At 41.8% G+C, this 21492-nt stretch overlaps 1 protein-coding gene across 2 annotated transcripts in view; it reads left to right on the forward strand.

Annotated features, from left to right (window-relative positions):
* GRIA2 (glutamate ionotropic receptor AMPA type subunit 2) overlaps nt 1–21492 on the forward strand; it is a gene marked incomplete at both ends in the record, with an annotated part of 86043 nt that overhangs the window by 836 nt on the left and 63715 nt on the right. The gene's annotated exons all lie outside the window — the stretch shown is intronic.

Consider the following 21492-nt stretch of genomic DNA (forward strand, 5'->3'; position numbering starts at 1 on the left):
CTACTACGATGCTGGATCGGCACACGCTGGGATAGGCGGTGCGGGAGCTCATCCCGAGGAGCATACGTGGGGATGTAAGGGTACACGGAGCTGACGTCCAAAAGGTGGAAGCGTGCAGCAGCCCCAGCAGGGCTGTGACCTTTGCGAGCTGCTGGAGAAGCTCGGTCACCCGCTGGGGGAGGGTCTGCATGTGGGGAGGCTTTGCAGCGTGCATCCCTAAGACCCTCAGTGACATAAAGTGTGGTGTGGTGTTCTAGGTGGCATTCTGTGTAACTGTGATGGCTCTGGTGTGTTCCTTCAGTGCTGTGAAATTGCTGAAATGTATAGAACGTGAGAAAAGGTTTTCCTGCTAGTACTAAAGACAGATCTGTCCTGCCTCCTCCATGTCATGTGTGCCAGAGATTGAGTCTGTAGGGAAAGTTAAGGAGCCCCCAGTGTGTCCATGCACCTGCTCTGTTCCTGACCTGTGCCGCCTGCTGTGGGTGGCTCTGCTGTGTGCATGTGCTGTAGGGTTACAGGCAGGAGGGAGGCGTGGGCTGTCCTCTGCCTGAGCCCCAGGGCTTCCATCATGCGGAGCACAGAGCTCAGACGTGAGCTCCTCAGGCACCTCAGCTGCTGCTGATGGCTGAGCGAGGTTACCTCAGCTGTGGGTTTTGGCTGACATGTGAACCATATGCTGAAAGTATGGCAGTATTCCCTCGGTTGCCTTCCAACCGAGTGGTTGGAGGGAAAGGAATGCTGAAGACAACAAGCAAAATTGAGCAGTTGATGAATTTTCAGAGCGCTGCGTGCAGGAACGGTTAAGGAGGCTCCGTGTTATTCCTCTCCTTTCTCTCTCTTCCCTTGGAGCTCTTGTTGAAAAACTGGCCGGTTGTTATTTCGAGAGCAGCGCGTGAGGAGCCTGCCCTCAAACCCAGCAGAGCCAACGTAGAAGGGCAGAGAAACGCAGGATAGCGTGAAGTGAGAACACCTCAGTGAGAACGCCTCGCTGTTTCACTCCAGCGAGCGATTTTCCCTAAGCGGCAGCAGGGCTTCCACGTTGGCAGAGGCGGTGCCCTCTTTCTGCCCGAAGGAAGCGCTGAGCTCAGCCGTGCGGCGCTCCCACGAGGCCGGGCCCGCGGCCAGCAGGTGGCAGCCGGCGGCCACCCGGGGCCCCACCGCCCCCCTCCTGCCCGTGCTGCCCTCCGCCTGGGAATAACCGAGGGAAAAAGAAAGGAACCGTGCGGCTATCCACGGGAGGCTTCCGGCCTGTAGTATTAGCTCATCAACGGAGCAAAGGGTTTGTGTTGCCGGGATTGCTGCTGGATCGGGGTTGTAAACTTGCCTAGAAGAGGGGGCAGTGCTCGTGCCCGGCTAAGGGATGTTTGCAGCTGTGTAAGAACATCGAGCCACTGAAGGCTACCCAGAAACATGGCAGAGGAGGGCAGGTGCTCTGCTTCTCGGTGCTGTATGGACGCGTTGCTGTAGCTCATGCAATAAGGCATTGCATGTTGAGCCGTTGGACTGTCACAGGGCTGTGCTGACAGGTCATCAGGAGTCACTGCTGTCATCTAATAGCAGTTTGACACCTCGCAGGGCAGCAGCACCTGGGGGTTTTATGTTTTTTTGAGGGAGGGATGGATCTTTCTGCAGGCTGATGGCACAATTAGAAGAGCCTTTGGCTGCTGTGACCGTAATTACATTCTTCCAGAGCAATGGGTTGCACTTACCCTTCTTTGGGAACTGATGGTGATTCAGAGGGTGGCAAGCTAGGTTTGTTAGCAAGGCAGCTCACTCTGTCAGAACCTCCCTGGGTGGCACCAGCTGGGGCAGAGGTACAGCAAGCACTGCAGGTCATTCATGGGGAATTGGGTGGTGTCCAAAAATCGGACTTTATTGTCCTTCAGCCAAGTGTAATTGAGCCTAAGCTAACTGGAGAAGTGCTGATGATCGGCAGCATCAGATTTTCATTAAAAAAAAAAGTTAATTCTATCAAAAGAATAAAACTAGTGAAGATGACATCCATTCCTCTTAAACCATCCAACCTGAATGGGGGTAGTTGTATTACGTCTGCATGTATTTTTAGACTGAAAGGATATTGGAGTCACCTAAACAGACGTCTCCTGTGGGCTACTATAAAACCTTCATAACCCTAACAAGGTTTTCATACAGTGGTTCCAGCACAGGGGTAATGTATGAATGATCTGAGATGTTTCATTCTGCTGGCTCAAGAGCCAGTGCTGTTTTTCTGTCTTAAATGAAGGCTTACAGCTCTGCAGGGATCACTGCACCATGACATTGTGACAAGGGGATGCTGATTCATGCATAAACCTTAGACCCTCTCGTTATATCTTCAGCAGCTTTGAGAACATATGAATATCTAGCATGTTGCAACTTGTGAGTCATTACAAAGGTTTTCCCAGCCATTTTGGAATATAATGCTAGAGATAGCATCCTTAAAGGAGTAGCGTGCAGAGCCCTGCTGGCAAGATAGTTAAAAGAATAAGCCAAAAATAAATATTACCACCAATCCTGTGGTGGTAGCGATGGAACAGGTATAGATGTATTTAGGGATGAATTTTTATGGATTTTTATGAATATTTATGGATGAAGTATAGATGAATTTAAATTGCTGAGGTCCCAGCCCAGATGTATTTTGCAGTGAGTGATTAAAACTGACTTTGAAGGAAAGGAGGAATTTATTAAATGCTTCTGTTTCGGTTCATTCATGTTCCTGGTCCTTCTCATTTCATTTTTGCTGTAAAACATTTCTCAGGCTCAGTGAGTGCTCGTGAAACTTCGATGCCCTCTTGTAATTAAAATGGATAAGATCACACAGACTTCTGTAATAAGTAATCTTTAAAGCAGGCTGTATCTTGAAACAGGAACTATTATGCTTTTGCTGCTTTTTTGGAAGCATTTCTTCCTTAAAAATCAAGCTCTACAGCAAACCTTGAACGTTCTTCCACTCATGAGAGTTTTACCTAAAGAAACCTGGGGTCTTTGTTGCATGTCCCTGCTGGGTCTCCTTGCTCCTGGCTCATAGAGAGTTTTCATGCAGATGTGTGATACAATTGTGAAAGCTTTGGCTTGGCTGCCCAATTTCTTAGAGTTTTATTGAGTGATTATTGCATTGCTGTCACCCGTATATCTAAAATAAAAAATTACCATGCGGTTTTGAGGTCAGTATAAGCATCTATTTCATCTTTATAAACATTGAAGTGAATTTGATTTAATAACAATTTGTGAGTAGTATATCAATCAAGCCTTAATATTCCAACCAAATTTTTCTATCAACCAATGTATCCATCAACTTCTTTGATACGTGCTTATGTTTACACCTGCTTTTATTTCTTTTTAATATGTAAACATGCTTTTATGCTGATAAAAGCTTTAATTTACACCAGCTTTTATAGGACAGTTGAGTGTGCACGTAGTGAGGATGTACTTAACTCTTACACGTGCAGGGACTTCATTACTACCCAGTGTGGTTATGCATGCTAACCCTAGGGCCAGTGCATGAAGCAACGCCGTTACTGCTGATTTCTTCAGCTCTTTTTCAGGCTTCTGGTTCTTAAAATATTGTTGACAATTAAGGCAAGTTTGTTAGATGTCATTCTTTTTGAGCAGTTGATAATTACTAGGGATAATAACTGGGAACACGTTGTCTTGAAAACGCATTTAAACGGACAGATGCTCTTTTAGTTACATAGAAGATTAAGATGATCTGTAAAAATTAATACACCAGGCTCCTTCATTGAAAGAATGCTTAAATTATTATAATTCTATGATTGACCAAAGAAGTGTTTGCTTTAGGGAAAGATAACTTGAAATTAATGAATTTCTAATATATTCTGGGTGTGCTAATATATAGGAACCAAAAGGAGGAATTAACCCATAGCAAGCATAAGTGTATGTCTGTATGTATGTCTCTATGTACATGTATGTGTATTTGCATGTACATGTGTAATTTTATGCATACACTGTAAAGTAGCTTGTTTTGGACACAAGTTAAAGAAAAAGGAGGGCTCTGCTGCCCATTTTCTGAAGAGGATTGTCTCAGAGCTCTTACTATTAAAGAAGATTGATCATTTTAAGTCAGTTCTCACCCCTGCGAGTGAATTGAGTGAATGAACTGCTAGTATTTTATACTGGAAGATCACACCTATGTTCTGGAACTAACATCCCTAGGGCTGAAGGCAAAGAATACCAGGTCAGACAGAAAATAATGCTGAAAAGACGCTCTGAATACACACCTGTTTTAGTTGGATGTATCAGACTGTATTTATGTGCACATGAATGGGCTTCTCATGTGACAGTTAACTGGAACGTTGATTTCTGGGATGAAGAGGATTTTTCCATAGTCTAGTAGCTATTCATTGCATCTATCAGAACATGCAAACAGTGATGTGCTTCTAGACGACTACAGATGAGGGGTTAGTTCCTTTTGCACTGTAGATGTCTGCATGTTTTCGTAAGAAAATTGTAGGTTTGTACAGTTTCATTACTGTTTCGTACTGAAATGTTGACTTTTTTCTTTAATAAGTTCATTGAAAAACCTATATTGGCTACAAGTACATATTAGATGTCACTTATTAAAACTGGGAAAGGGCCTCGATTTAAATGATGAAGTTCTTTCGATAGTGAGTTCTTTGAGGATAAACAACAAGCAGCGAGAAAAAGCGTCAGATAAGCACTGAAAGAGATAAGCATTGAGGAGTAAAAGCAGACTTTAAACAACCAAATGTTGAGCAGACCCCTGTTGAACCTTCTTAAATCAGCGACTGTGCTTAAGTGGCGGAGGCTTTTTTTTTATTGGCTTGTTTTTGTTCTGCTTGGGCAATGTAGTTACTGGTGGTGTAATGCCTTGAAAAATAATTCTGTAAGAGTTGTTTCATTTTTTTACTTCTCCTCATTTTTTATTGTTTTAGGAAAGGTGCTCAAATCAGGGAGTTTGTGGGGAGATGACTTTATTTTTTTCCCCTCTGGGGAGACAAATATGGAGAATGAATATTTCTGTCCTAAATTTGTTTTCATTTATATTTAATACAGTTAGTTACAGTTAGCTATTTCATGAGAGACTTAACATTTTAATAAGATGCTTATTATTCTGCAAGGAGGTGAGGTTCAGCTTCGGCTCCTGTTATCCCCTCCCTGTTATCTACCTGTCCCAAAAATTAATAGGGTTTTTCAGAGTTGAAACATTACAAAGGTGACAGAATTGGGCACCGGCAGTGTGTTACTTCAGCTCTAATCTGCTCTTTTATTTCATATCAGATAAGGATATTCTGGTCTGTATTCGTTAAGTTAAATGGCTGTGTGTGCTTGGGGTGCTGGGGCTGTAAGGGAATTACCAATTGCTGCAGCCAGTCCCTGAATGACTTGCTGGGCTCCATTGCACGTCACAATGCTACTTTCATCACTTAACTGCAGAAGGCACGTGGCCTTGCACTTTTCATTGCTGACAAAGAAATAGAGTACTCTTGTGTTTGCAGCTTGGAATGGGCAGCTTTTTGCAGAATGACTTCTTCGATGACGAAGAAAAGGGTAAGATACAACTCTGTGAAGTGTTCACGTTGGCCCTGACTCCTAAATGCATACGCAGCCGAGCATCTGAGCTCAATAAGAGACAGTGGCTCGTTTTGTAATAGGTACCACGTTGGTAAGTGAGCTCATGCTTGAAGTGCCTAGAGGTGGGATAGCATAGCAGATTTGATTCCAGACACTTAATGCTGCATTTGATTTGATGCTGCGTTGGTTAAGGCTGTAATTTGTTCACAGTTTGTGTGCTTTGACAAGTTCAAAACATCATTTGGAGTGGGAAAGATGCCTCTGCTTCCTGCAAGTCGTGTGAGCTTGATTTTGTTTTACACACTCAGGAAATGGCAAGTGACAGAACACCATAAGCACTCAGCGTGACAGATAATCTGAACAGCAATATGATAGGGGATGTGAAGCTTTCCTCATCGTTCATGCAGGGAAGGCTGCTTTCAGAGGTCATGCCAGCAACTGTGCCTTGTGCTCAACCCAGTGAATGGTTCCTCTACTAGAAATTGAGGATGTTAAGAGTCTGCTTACACTCAGTGCTCCCGGTGTGGTGCTAGTTAAGAGTTATGTCTGCAAAATGGTTTCCAAGCCATAATACTCATCTTTGTTCTTGTTTTTTTTGCTCATATGAGTGTAGCAAATTTGAAACCACTTTGCCAGTACTGCACAGTTGTGCATATGTGCTATCAAAGAGTGTGTCCCTGCTGTATCTGAAAAGCAGGGTAAACAATTTACGTAGCTAGTGTGTACCCCAAGCTCCTGCTTACATAAGCTACAGCAGTGTCACTTGTAGCAGGAGCTGCCTTGATCCACAACGGAATCACAGTGGTGGCAAGGAGAGCTACCTTGGATTTAACCCTTCACTTCATATCCTATCCATAGCTGGGCCTGAATTTCTTTCTTTGCCTTTCATGCAACTGAATGCCCTGAATGCCAGGCTGTTTTAGTTTAGCATAGTCTCTGTTTGTTTTTTTTTTCCTCACTTTTCTGCCTTTTTCCTGCTTCTGTTATATTTCTAGGGCAGAAAAAAAACCCCAAAAACTTAGTAATTTCCCTTCTGTCCTTATGCAGAAAGGGGGAAAAGTAACTTCTGGATTTTGAAAGCATGAGGACAATTTCTTGCTCTCTGTTGTTATTGTGATCAAGCACAGAGGAAAACAAAACTTAGAAAAATTCTGGGTTTTTTTGTATATGCTGGTTTAAGTAATTGCTCCATCGACAAGTGTTGGTTAGCCAGATGCATACACAGCTTAAAGCATTTCAAGCCATTAAAATGAACACCTGGAAACACTGTTATATGATTTCATTACACGTAAGAACTAGATAGATAGTCCTGTGGCGTATCTGGCAATCTATGGGGATACCTCAGTGCATGGTACATGTACTTGGCAATCTGAATCATTTCCTTGGTCTCATGAGGAAAGAGTATGCTCATAAACACCCAAACAGCTTTCAGAAACCCTGATGGTTTTGTAGACTGTTTAGTACTGTTGTAATTAGTTGGTGTTTGTAGTTGAAAGTGTGGCTTATATTAAATCATGAGTCATTCCAAATAAATGCATACTTCCACTATACTCCACTATGTTGAAGTGCCTCCACTGTCATTACACATCTGCTTTGCCTTCCGGTTTTGTCCGAGAAATGCTAACAATGGCTTGCTTCATTGTAGGATTTTTGTTTTCTTTTCTGTTCAGAGCTGTTTCTGGTTCTTTAATGGGCTCATACATTAGTTCAACAAGTGTTGCAACTGATTTAGGTTGGATGTCAGGAGGAAGTTCTTTACTATGAGAGTGGTGAGGTGCTGGAACAGCTGCCCAGAGAGGCTGTGGATGCCCCGTCCATCCCTGGAGGTGTTCAAGGCCAGGTTGGATGGGGCCCTGGGCAGCCTGGTCTGGTATGAAATGGGGAGGTTGGTGGCCCTGCTGTGGCAGTGGGTTGGAGATTCATCATTCTTGAGGTACCTTCCAATCTATGTTTCTGCTATTCTGCAGTATTTTGTTATTACATGACTTCTTAAGATGTGGACGTTACAGCATTGAGAGGCCATTTTCCAGACTACATTGCAATTGCCTTAAAAATCCAGATGTATTAGGGGAAAAAAATAGGTCACTTTGTGAATTTCTCTCTGTTCATGTAGGTGAAATACTTCAACATCAACCTAATTCTGAAGGCTTTTTATTTTGTTCTCATAGTGCTTCAGACAGCTCACCATAACTAGTTATTGCTACTGGGCTATTAAAAAGACTGTGGAAGTGATTCTGCTAGCTACTCAGTTCAGACACACTGGTGGCTCTGTAGATTTTTGCCTTTAAAGCTGTGTCTTATTTACTGCATATCACTTAAAACTTCCTGAGGAAGCAAGCAATGTTTGCAGGAATGTGGTTAAACTTGTCATAGTTTAGTGTAAGCTACAGGTTGCTTACTAGCTATGTGCCTAGATCTGTGTACTGCAGTTTATATGTGGTTACTTCTGATTATTTTTTTTTTCCTTCTTTATTATTAGAAAAAAAAAACAAACCAAAACCAAAAACATATATTTACTTTTCCTTCCTTCCAGCTAAGTATACCAAGATTCTATGTTCAGGAACCACACGCCATCTCATCAGAATTGTCTTCTATTTTCCAGGTTCCAATTCATGAACTCTTTACTCAGGGACTGATTTTTATTACAAATATGTCAGTTTGGCCTATAGTGACAGTAGTGAGAGAGTTGAAATAGTTTTTTTCTTTCTGATTGCTTTTTGTAATGGAGAACAAGATGTCTCATCTTGTTCCAAAGCAGATCTCTAAGTACGTGTAGCAGACCAGAGGAGAAGCTGTACAACTCTGCAGGCAAGTGCTTCTTCAGTTCCCTTCCATGAAGTAGGCATATACAGTCCCCAAAGCGGCTTGGTTTCAGTGATGGGTGACACTGTCACATGTACGAGTGGGGAACTTTCAGGCATCCTGCAATGAAACAAGGCTGGAGGCACCCATGTTACAGGCAGTGGGGAGAATGAGATGTCTAGCAATGAAATTAGCAACAGTTAATGCCTACAGGAAAAGAGCCTAAATCAGCTTGAAGTACAGAAAGCTGCTGTTTAGGAAGCTTCAAACTGAAGCTCTTGACTAAAATGGTTCTTCTCCAATTCTGGATGACTGAACACATCTCTGACAGATAGCATTTATGGCCACTGTACTTTCTCAGCTGTAGTGTGTTTAAACTCTCAATCTGTGTGATGCTCTGGGTGCTGTGCAGGTGTCCCACCTTTCTGGTGGAACAGCCCGATGGTACAGGAAGGATGCGGGAGACTCTGGAAACTCAAAGGCTGGTGGGAATTTGTGTTGAGGGATGTGGTTTAGTGAGAGCTGTTGGTGATGGGTGGATGGTTGGACTGGATGGTCTTGTAGGTCTTTTCCAACCTTGGTGTTTCTGTGATTCTGTGAAAGAGGAGCTGGTTTTGCCTTCTCTGTATGGAATACAGTGCAGGCCAGGGTAGGAGGTGTATTTTGAAAGTGTGTGAAGAGAAGTAAGCAGTTATATGATCATGTTTCTTGCTCCTGGAGGTATCAACCTCTATGTTTCTCATTAGACAAGTTCTTAATTTTATCTTGTTCTGGTGGATATGTGCTTTTCATCCTGATACAGGAACTGTAAAAAAAAAAAAAAGTCTTTTCACCACTTTCAGGAAGGACTGCAGTGTATTTTTTTGAATGAGTTCATTACTATCCTGGAGTTATAATTGGCATTCTATGCTGTATACTGTAGGCTGGAAAAGTTAACACTTTGTTTTGAGCTGCGTTGACCACAAGCAATGTGGTATTTATTTTCCCAATGCTCTGGTGGCATCACTGTTTCTAGATTAAATGCAGGGTAGAGACTTCAAACTGGAGGGTTTTATGCATATTCTGTGTAAACAGGGCTATGTGAATAAAAATTAGGCTTCTGTGGCAGTTGCATTCATGGACGCTTAAGTTAATAGGCATTGGATTTAAAGATTACAATATTGCTGACAAAGTGTTTTCCATGAAGGATCATTGTAGTGGAAATGCTAAGTCACAGCCTGAAGCAGTGACTGAACTGACTGGTGGGAAGGCAGAGCCAACCCATGGGAGCTCAGGTGCAAGCAGTTTGCACCTTTCTGATAGGAGGGGTGGAGCCAGGATCCACCCCTTCCCAGACCTCTTTTAGGGTTGGCAGTGGAAGCGAGGGTGTCTCTTATTGGAGATCCCTGTCTATCTGTGGTCTTCCAAAGGGTAGAACATTTCCTTGCTTTGTTTCTGCATTCAGGGCTGTGTTTGGGCTTGTTCACGTTTGCTGCAGTCGAGGACTTTGCCATCCCACTATTATTGTTGTACTTTCCATCACGTTACAGCATGGTGAGCATCTACTCTATGTGCATCTTGTGATCCATCGGGCAAAATGTGTTTCATCCAGAATATTTGCTGAGTTGGCAGGAAAACAAAAAGTTGAGCTGTTTTTAGAAATGATGTTTTACTTTTGGTAGCCAGATAAAATAATATTGCCTTGTTAATCTCTCTGTAATCTTTATGTGGGAAGCGGTTAGTCCCCATCGTGCTCCGTTTCTATGAAAGGGAAATTATGTGATGGCAATAAAGAACTCGGATTGCTTTTTTTCCTTTTTTTTTTTTTTTTCCTGGATCACCATGGCAAAGAATGGCTGGATTAAGTGAGATGTTTTTGAATTACTGAGGCTGATGATGGGTAGAGGCTGTACCCCTAATCCTGTGATGAGACAGATGAGTATCAGTGTATGCTACCATACCTTCTGTTTGGGGCACATGGGTTTCCTTCCCATGCATAAAGGGGTTTCTGAAGGGACGGTCAGTGCTTTGTCACCTCCAAGCATGCAGGCAGGAGCTCTGGCCCAGGGCTGAGGTGCTGTGCAGGGCTTCTGAGTGCTCGCAATAGCAACAAAACCTTCTAGGAACTCTGGGAACTGTCAAGATAGAAATCGTTTGAACTGTTGCTTGTTCTTCTTCACAAAGTGAAATACTATTCTGGAATTTATTGGAAAATGTGACTTAAGAGATACCCTAGTGAATGGAGGATATTAGATTGAAAGCCTGTGTATGCACTTGGTCTTTCAAAGTTATTCCTCCTCGGGTTATCTTTACATCTTTAACCAGACATGTTTAAGTCTCTTTCACCATTTCTGTCTTCTGTGGGTTACTCTTTGTGTTTGTCTTGCACGATATCAGTGTATGTATCCTCTCTTACTACAGCATCTTCAGGAGTTAAACTTGATGATCCTTGTAGATGCCTTCCAACTTGGGATGTTCTGTGTTTCTCTTTCTCAGTATACCCTATTTCCGAGTTTCTCTTCCTTGCCCGTTTCCTTTCTCGTCGTGTGTACTGACCTTTCTCTTCAGTGTCCAAATTGCCTCGAGGCCAGGCAGATAACTGCTGCCAATAGCTGCAGCTGTGATAGAGGCTGGCTAAGAAGTCCTGCTTTCATGGGATTATTTAAGGACTGCTTTGCTCATCCATTTAACTCTGTTCTTATTGTGTATTCATTCTTATGTTGCGTTTCTCAACACTTTTGAGAAATAGTCAATTTTAGTTACGTTTAGTTGTAATTCATTATAAACTGTAGTTCCTCTTTAAAAAGAGAAAATCAATTAAATCATCTAAAAGTCAGCTTTTGACATTGGGAAACAGCTCTTCAGTCCCTGTGTGGCCTTGCTCCTCGCTGTGGTTGCAAGTGGCTGGTTCTTAAAGTAGCAATGTGTATTGATGGTTGTTTTTTTTTTTCCTTCAAACTGTCAAGTATTGTGTGAGGCGACAGAAGAGATATGTTACCTCTTAATCTTTCATGTTCGGAGTCCTGTAAACTGGAAGTTATTTGTAAAAGTGTAACATTAAGTTAAACAGCTCTAAAATATTTGTGGAATTACTTTTCCGTGGCGTGTAAGTAATGTGTATTAAAAAGGACGGTGATGTGTAGATGATCAAATAATTCATGTGATTGGATGTAGTATACATTGGCTGAGGTCTCGAGATCTTTCCCCCTTGTTCTCGTGGGGGACTTCAACTTCCCAGACATCATCTGGATTTATAATACAGCAGTTCTGGAGTGCTAGAGGTTCCTATACTGTGTGTGGGAGGTAACTTCCTGACACAGCTGGTGAAGGGAGCCAATAAGGGGAAGCAAAATCCTGGACCTACTGTTTGTTAACAGAGAAGGTCTTGTGGGGGATGTAAAGGTTGGAGGCTATCTGGGGCACAGTGATCACGAGATCCTAGATTTCTTGATCCTTGTTGAACCACAGAGGGGAGTCAGCAGAACTGCCATCTTGGACTTGTGGAGTTTAGCCCCTTTAGGACCATAGTTGAGAGGGTCCTTTGGGAGGTAGTCTTGGCAGGTGTGGGAGCCCAGGAAGGCTGGGAATACTTTAAGGAAGTTATTCTAAAGGTGCAGGAGCTGACCATCCCCAAGTCACAAAGATGATCTGATGGGCAAGGAGGCCGGACTGGCTGAACAGAGACCTTTGACTGGAACTCAGGAGCGAAAGGAAAGCTTATGGTCTTTGGAAGACTGGGCAAGCTACTTACAATGATTACAAGTACGTACTGAAGCTGTGCAGGGAGAAAATTAGAAAAGCCAAAGCTCAGCTAGAAGTGAACTTGGCCACTAAGGTAAAGGACAACAAAAAATATTTCTATAAATACATCAAAAGCAGGAGGAGGGCTAGGGAGAATCTTCATTCCTTGTTGGATGCCGAGGGCAACTCGGTGACCAAGGATCAGGATAAGGCTGAGGTACTTAATGCCTTCTTTGCCTCAGTCTTTAATAGTAAGACTTGTTACTCTCTGGGCACACAGCTCTCTTCACTGGTAGATAGGAATGGAGAGCAGAATTGGCCCTGCATAATTCATGATGAGGTGGTTTTGGACCTGCTCCCAAAGCTGGACGCTCACGAGTCCAAGGGGCCAGATGGATTGCACCCTAGAGTGCTGAGGGAGTTGGCAGATGTGGTTGCCAATCACCCTCCACCATTCTTCAACAGTCCTGGCTACCCAGGGATGTCCTGGTGGACTGGAGACTGGCAAATGTGATGCCCATCTTCAAAAAGGGCTGGAAAGATGATCCTGGTAGCTACAGACCTATCAGTCTCACCTTGGTGCCAGGAAAGGTTATGGAATGGATAATCTCAGGAGCCATCATGGACCAATTAAAGGTCGACTAGGGGATCAGGACCAGTCAGCATGGGTTTATGAATGGAAGATCCTGTCTGACAAACCTGACTTCCTTCTATGACAAGGTGAACTGCTTAGTGGATGAAGGTAAGGCTGCTGATGTGGTCTACGTGGATTTCAGTAAGGCCTTGACACTGTCTCACACAACATCCTCTGGATGGAGGATGGAGAAGCTGGCTGCCCACGGTTTGGATGGGTGTATGCTCTGCTGGGTGAAATACTGGCTGGATGGCTGGGCCCAAAGAGTTGTGGTCAATGGAGTTCAATCCAATTGGCAACCAGTCACGAGTGATGTCCCCCAGGGCTAGGGGGCTGCTTCTATTTAACATCTTTATTAGCAATCTTTGTACTCCTACAGCAGCAGCTTTGCTAATTTCTGAATAAATGTGCTAAAATGAGAAGTTGCTGAGCCATCAAGAAAAACTTGATACACTTTTCTGACAAAGGACTCTGCCATACTGTGATGTGTCCTTCAGGGAAACTGGGTGCAGTTTTTCCCATGCTCTTCTGCAGTTCTTATTAGTGTTGCCTTCTAGCATTGCGTTACGGTGGCATTAAAAACCCCCAGAGCCTGTTTTGGATGCTCATGCTGCCTAGTTTAATCCATGCACGTCTTACAGGCTTGATTCTACTTCTGGGAGAAAAAAAATGCATGGCTATTTTAAGAACACTCCTCTATTTGCTTTGCTGTGCTCTACCATGTGAGGCAGTGACAGGAGAGTAATGTTTGATGTGAGAAATTGTTTTACGAGGTCTGACTTAGTCTCGAATGTGAACAGTAGCATTAGCATTTTTCTGGAGCTGCATGTTAACTGTCACAGTGGTGTAATCCTAGGCTGGGGCTTGGCATTTCCCTTCAGGAGAAAACATAAATTGGAGTGGTTTGAGCTCCGTTGAGGGCTTTTTAGTATCAGCCAGTCCTTTGTTTGCAATAACGTTAGCTAGGCACGAAGGCCTTGTGTTTCTCTAAGGGCAGACTCTTGTTTTGCTCTCTGGGCTGGTGTTTTATCAGGCTTTAAATGTACTGATTTTTACGGTGGACTTGTCTTCAGACTTAAGTGATTCTGTGTGGTGATTTATTTACGTTTTCTTTCTTTCTTTTTTTTTTTTTTTTCTCATAGTATGGAGGGATTTTTTTGGCTCTTGTTTCTTTTCAAATTGTTTACCTATAAGACATAGTTTACCTTCCGCCCACATTTGAAAAAGCATGTGCTCTTGGATACCATGACTTTAAACCTTTGGAATGCAGAGAAAAGCTTCTGCCAGACAATTTGCAGCATAGAAGGAGCAATCAGTTTGCAGCCAGTTAATTTGCAGCACAGTATGAATACAAAGCTCATCCTGATTTGGAATGCATGTGGTTATCGATCAGGTGTAAATCAGACCATTGCAACTTATGTGTACCATTACAACTTAAAGTGTACATAAACGACTCACAATATGATTGTGTATCAGTGTTTTTTCTCTGAAATCCCCATAGTCATTTCATTTGCTCTAGTGTGTCATACACTAGTGACAAAAGGAGAACTGAAGATGGTGAGAGTCAGTTTAGAGCATTTGGGATGCTCCATTTAGACTGGTCTGAATCGGTCACTAGTTTTGATGGATTTGAACTACACGGGCTTCTTATCAATTACTTTGACTGCTTTAATATACAGGATAGCTAATTTGAGGCTACTTTAGTCTTCCAAAAGCCTGTAAGTACTCCTGTATTCATAAGAAGGTATTAAGAGTGATTGCTGTACATTTAGCAACTGTGCAAACACTTTTCATGGTAGAACTCTTCAGCAACTGTAAATAAGGACTCATTTGTACTGCAGATCATCATCTGCATTTATCTGCATTGCATTCATGTCTGGATGTTCCAGGAGGTATTGCAGATTACTATTCTAGACCTTGCACAGCTGTATAGTAAGTGTTGATCCTCGGCCCAAAAAACTCACAACAGAGGTATATAATGGAGAGAGCTGAAGAACTTTCTTTCATCTTTTCACATACACTGAAAATGGCGAGTGGAAAGGGATGGAATTTTTTACTCAAGGTCATAATGAATGATTACAGTAGAGCTGCAAATGAGTATAGCTTTCCTAAGGGCTGCTGAGAAAAACATGAATTCTGTTTGATAGAAAACTTTGTTTTTTTCTGACATTGGTTTCCTTCCTTGTAAGTGAGGGAAAACAATCCTGGAGAAATTTCTTTGGGATAAGGAAAAAAGGCAGAGGATGTTGAAGGTGGGGAAGAAGGACATTAGAGAAAATAAGTGGGAAGAGGGACAGAGAAACACGTTAGAGTGCTTTATATAAAAGGGAACATCAAAGTCACTTTCTCCTCAGCATGATTCAGGTGCTCGACCCTATGCATTGTTTTAAATAGGGCTAATTAAGAGAGTACTTGCCCTTTTTCTCCTTTTTCTGTTTGTGACCCAAAATTCTATTTTGGATCTTAAAAATTCCCTTTTGGGATGAGAGGGAAGAAGGAAACAAGATGTTTCAGTTGATAGAAAATGAGTGTCTTATCAAATTTTTCTTACTTACCCATTCTAATATCCTGCTCCAGAATCTGAGGTCAATTTTTTCAATCTTAACTACTCCATTACATAGTTTTCAGTCAAGGGACATTATATTCCAGATCGTACATAAAATGACCATTTCCAGTGACAGTATTAATCCTTCATGCAGAATAACATTAGTATTCTACAAGCTGTCTTTTGGAGAAGAGCTACAGCAGGACCCACAAATCATTTTTGGTGTTCCCATAGATTTCTTTGGTAGACCTCTGATTGGTTTAATGGTATTATTTGACTGACCCAGTTGAAAGCTGCTGTAAATGTTAGGATACTAACCCGAACCAGTGTGTTGAAAGAGAAAGTTACAGCAGGTTCCTGTATCAGCAGATTGCTTCTCAATTGCAGAAGAAAAAGTAAATTCACAGATTGTTTTCTTCCATGGCTGGATTACGCTCCCTCAGAAAGAGAGTGAGGAAGTCACTTCACTAAATGGCTTGCTAACCTGCTTGTTATTTGTTGCCTCATGGTGAAGTTACATGCATCTAGTCAAGGGGGAAGCAGTTCTTCTGTGAGTAGTGTGTAGGCTTTTTTTCGAGCGGAGTTGATCTCAAATCATCATCCAACCGCCCATGAAATGGGAGTAGCTTCAGTTCTCGCTTAGCATTTACAGGTAATGCCTTGAACAGCAAATCAGTCAGTGAGCTGCGTAATAACTAGGAGCTTAAAAATATAGCAACTGTTGGATGGTAAGAAGCCGCAAAGCGAAAATGCCTCTTGATGAATAAGGAACTGCTGAAAATTCAGTGCTTTGCAATGATATGCTTAATGAAAATGATTAATGCCACAGAACTGGGCTAATGCTCCATATGCTTTTTTTATTTCTCTTTTTTTTTTTTTTTTTTTTTTTTCCTAAAATAAATTGTGGATGGGAACTGCTGTTCCCTCTTATCTGTGAATGATGGAACGTTCAGTCATTTCCTTCTTGTTTCCATGCGCCTGAGGGTCAGGAATCAACTAATTTATGAGACATCGGGCAGAAGAAATTATGTAATAAGCTTCCAATTGAGTTACATGAATAAAATTAAGAATTACTTCATAAAGAACAGAAATACTAAAAATTAAATGCATTAAACAACGTGTAAATACAACTGAATGTGAGACCAGAAATTTGCTGTTTCTGTTGTGAGATTGTCTAGATGTGTAAATATATAAATATTTTTTTCCAGCATCTATCATTATTTTTTGTGTAGTCTATTCAGTTTAAGGCCAGTTGCTAGAATTTCTACTGCAGTCTCTGTAATTGCAAAAAAAACCCATAATATTTGCTTTCAGTATGCGTTCAATCACACAGAGGCTGAAGGATAAGGCACTCGTTAATAAAAACACAATTCTGCAACCTTTGCTTATGATAATTGGCTTGAAGACTTGACAGTGTAGTGTTTATGAGGCTTCTGTTATAGAAAAAAATGAGGCTCAAATTCTGGCTATTCTGCTAAATAAAATCCAGTTTCTAGTCTTCCTGAACTCAGAGTTAAACCTTGACCAGTAATAAGGAAATCAGTTTCTATTTCCTCCTTTCTAAAAAAAAAAAGAGCTAATTCAAAGCTTTCACAAGGACCTCTGGAGACAGAACAGGCAGTAAAACAGAACAGAGAGATGAAGAAGGACAAGTCTTATGCTCCCAGTACTATGGTTTGCAATTGGTTTTGAATTAAACATGTTAAATGTCTCAGATCTGTGTTCCTGCATGTTATGTCAGTAACAGGCACTTTTAATTTCTCTGCTCAAGTGAACAAAAATTAAAATATAGGATGTAGACTTTTAAACCTAAAGAAGTCAAAGGGGGAGAAACTGCATTGTTTTAAAAGTATTAATTATTTTAGAATGTATGTGGGTTTTCTAAATAAAATATCAAATGACAGCAAAGAAAAAGTCGCCGTTATTTGCAACATTATGTATATTTAATGTAAGATGGTTGCCCTGCAGTGTAACTTCCAAGAAAGAGCACAGTACAGTCATAAAGCGACTGGATAGAAAAAAGGTCAGTTTTAATAATTGTGAATTTTGGAATTGACCAAAGGTCAGAATGCGCCTTGTGATGGCAGTGTGAAAAAGGAGCAGAAGATGCACCTGTTGAATTCCTTTAATGTGCCATCTAATTCAGCAGTCACTGAATTATTCTAGGTTTGACCAGGTTAGTTGCAGTTGTCTTCCAGAATATTTGAACGGATTTTCACTGAGGTTTCTCTTCTTTTCCTCCGTAGTTCAGTCTCTACTCAATCCTTTCCTGACATTTGAAATGTCTGGTTTGCCTGGAAGTGTGTTGTTTATATTTATCACATTGTTGTTCTCTTCAGAGGTTGTTTGCCTCGAGCTTCGTTTATTCTGTTCTTCTGCTAGCTTATTTTCAATTGTCAGCTGCTATTTTTTTATAACAGCAAATAGACATGTCCATAGCTTTCTTCTTTTGTATTTGGTCTTTCTAGAAAACTTATTTGACTGAATATCTCTGACAGGAATTTCTCTCAAATATATTTCACGTTAAGGTTATATATTTGTAGCTCCAAGATCATGTGCTAACATCTTGGCATTGGGAAAAAAAAAAACTGTGTGCCCTGCAAAGGATACGATCTGTGGAACTGCTGCAGTGCAGCTGTGTACATACTAATGGCATTTTGGCCAGTTGATGTTTCTGGCTTTTTGTTCTGAGCATAATGTAGCTTCATGGGTGTTCGCTTTCTCAGTCTATGAGCTACTGGAGTTTTCTGCATATAAATGTGCTATCCAGAGTCCTTGTGAGGTAGCTTTTGATACAGGTTCCTTACTGTTGTCGTATTTTCTTTTGATCGAAAGGTATACAGTCTTTAAACTTTGGAAAAACTTTCTTGAAAACCTTATTCAAGACTATTCATTGTTCCACTTTTCCCTAGTTTCCAGTTTTCGTAGGCTTATTGCAAATTTCAACTAATATAAATAAATGCTACTCTCCCTGACAAGATTTTTACGTTACTCAACAGGTTAGCTGCTTTTCTTCTTCCACATAAATTGAGGCTGACCTACTGCCCTCTCTTTGTCTTTATCTTGCTCCACAGCGATCTGCAGCTTGCTGTGATTTTGTAAAAGGTGTCATGCACTGCATCCTGTGGCTTGGGACATGAAGGGCTTCCTTTCCTTGACTGCCAGTCAGTGAACAGTCACACAATAATTTCATCTTCTATAGGTCCTTTAGGTATCTTCATCTTTTTTCTTATCTGGAGCATAGGCAATGTACCAAAAAGCACCAAACTTGCTGCAAGCCATGTCATCTCAAAGGATCGTTAAAAAAGATTGATTTTTCTCCTCTGGCTGAACTGCCAGTATTTGGATTGAGCATTTAGTACCTTGTATGAACCTGCTTCAGGGATATAATCACAGGTAGGTGGGTTTTTCTGAAATACTTGCTCTTTTGGATCTTAATTCTACTCACAGCACACCTTCAGTTTTTATTTTTCATGGAAGTCACTCAGCTAAAACACTCAACAATGCCTCCATTTTTTTTTAATTGAAGTGATAAAAAATGTTCCGTGCTTCTAAAATAGTTCTCCAGTAAAGATTATATGGTTAATCATAACAGTGGCTCATTACTATCATTATATTTGTAGATGGAATTGTGGTTTTTTTTAGTGATAAACAAGCATTTCAGGCCTTTGAACACAAAGGGAAATCTCTCCTTGATCTCTGTACAAGTCCCCTCTAGAATGATTTAGGTAATCTTAATGATTTTGAAGGTGTTAGTTTCACTGTTGTTTTTATTGCTTGCTTTATTTACAAATTTAGAAAAGCGTTTTTCCCTTCCTATGCTGTCATCTCATCATGCTCTGATGTGGGTGCCCTTACTTAATCTACTGGTGTGACTCAGCTGGATGACTCAGACCAGTCTTTTCCTGCATTGAAAAGCAAAGACAGTACTTCCTAGTGCATCATATCATTACCAAACATAATGTGTTCTGCAGAGTTTCAGATTTCAGTTAAAAATGCCAGTAGCCAAAGAGCCAAAGGTCTGTGAAGTGGGGCTGGGCAAATGTTGGTGCTCAAACCGAATGCTGTTGAGGTCATACCACGTTAAAGGAAAGCAGTGTGTGCAGGACTTTCAGTTGAACACCTCTGAGAACAGTAGCTGATCAACAATGAAACAGCACTCTTTCTAGCTGAAGTCCAAAAAATGGACACCTTCTGTGGTTGAGCATCAGAGAACAATAGGAAACATGTGATGGAATTATTTAACCATACAAATCACATTTTTTCCAATGATTGTGTAGTTCTTTCTTGGCTTTACCCTTGGGTTTCAGAGGAATTATTTGTTTTCATCCTTCTTGCAAAAGCTGATGCGGATGCTGTAACTGCAACTTAACATCAGTTAATAATAATTTATTGCTTAAAAGACTGCTTTTGCAGTGGTTGGAAACTCTGAGACTATTTGCACAGGTGTACCAAGCAGAAATTGGGATTGCTCAGAAAGTTAATGTGTTATCCAAAAACACCCAGCAAGGAGTGTACTCTTGAAAACTGACCCCTCGTCATGTCTGTATGCTGGTGCCAGAAGTGCCATTCGTGTGCTTTTGTCACTTAATGTTGCAGCTTTCATTGTTTGGGCTGAGCTGCCATAATGGGCACTGGACTCATTAATGATCAGGGAAAGCATGCAGCAGGTGGTGCCTGTGGGTGAAATATACATGGTCCTGCCCTGGAAGGAAAGTGGTTTAGACTAGGTTTTCAGAGCTTTCTCATTTTTATCATCTGTGACTTTGTATAAAACTGGTATGAGGGGTGCTTTGTTTGTTTCGTTTTGTTTTGATTGGGCACATGGTCAAGGTCATAGAATCTTAGAATGGCTTGGATTGGAAGGGACCTTGAAGATAATCTTGTTCCAGCACCCTTCTGGAGGCAGGGCTGCCATCCACTGGATCACGTTGCCCAGGGTCCCATCCAACCTGGCCTTGACCACCTCTAGAGATGGGGCAACCACAACTTCTCTGGGCCGTCTGTTCCACCACCTCACCATCCTGAGTGAAAAACTTCCCCCTAGCATCTAATGTAATTTTCCTCTTAGTTTAAAACCATTCTTCCTTATCCTGTCACTACCAGGCCATGTAAGAAGTCGATCTCCTAGTTTTAAGCTCTGTTTAAGTATTGGAAGGCTGTGATGAAGTCTCCCTGGAGCCTTTTCTTCTCCAGGCTGAACTAGCCCAGCTCCCCCAACTTTTCTTCATAGAAGAGATGCTCCAGCCCACTGATCACCCTCATGGCCCTCCGCTGGACCTGTTCTAGCAGCTCCACATCCTTCCTGTACTGGGTGCCCCGCACCTGGGTGCAATATTGCAGATGGGGCCTTGTGAAGGTGGAGTAGAGAGGGACAACGGAAAGGGCTGGAAAAATGAAGACAAGAAAGAAATTGAAGGTAAAAGAAAATCAACCTTTGAGCTCGCTCTTTGAATAAGTCATTCTTCCAATCATTATTTTAGTGAAGTCTCACTGTTTGAGTTGATACTCTATCTTAGATTCCTGTTGGGAAATTATTTTTTTTTTTAATGGTTTAGTTGTGATAAACACAGGTCAAGTCATGTTTTTACATAACGGATGAATAATGCTTGAGGTATCTTTCCCTAAGATAGTTAGCACATGGTTGCTCAAAATTTGACTCATGATTATCATTTGAGTTTGTCAAGGAAGGCTGTGACTAGTTACATTTACACGTACACAAAGTCATTTATCTCCCTTATTTGTGTGTTAGTAGTGGAAAAACTACTGGCTGCATCCACTTGACTCCTGTCCATTAGATGTTTATGAGCATTGGCAAGATTCCCTCTCAGTGTTCCCCAGGCTGAACACTGCCAGGCCCCCTTAGAATCTCCCCTTGTAAGGGAGATTCTCCATGGCCCTAGTAATCTTTGTGGCCCGCTGCTGGAATCTCTCTAGAAGTTCCCTGCCTTTCTTGTACTGGGGAGCCCAGAACTGGACACGGTATTCCAGATGTGGCCTCACCAGGGCAGTGTAGATGGGGAGGATCACCTCCTTTCACCTGCTGGCCCTGCTCTTCTTAGTGGTCTCTAGGATACCATTGGTTTTCCTGGCCACAGGGGCACACTGCTGGCTCATGGCTCATCTGCTGTCCAGCAGGACACCCAGGTCCTTTTCCGCAGAGATTCTCTCTATCAGGTCAGCCTCTAAGCTGCACTGATGCATGCAGTTATTTCCCCCCAGATGCAGAACTCTGTACTTG

This window comes from Tetrao urogallus, assembly GCF_951394365.1.
Source record: "Tetrao urogallus genome assembly, chromosome: 4".
Taxonomy (NCBI): domain Eukaryota; kingdom Metazoa; phylum Chordata; class Aves; order Galliformes; family Phasianidae; genus Tetrao; species Tetrao urogallus.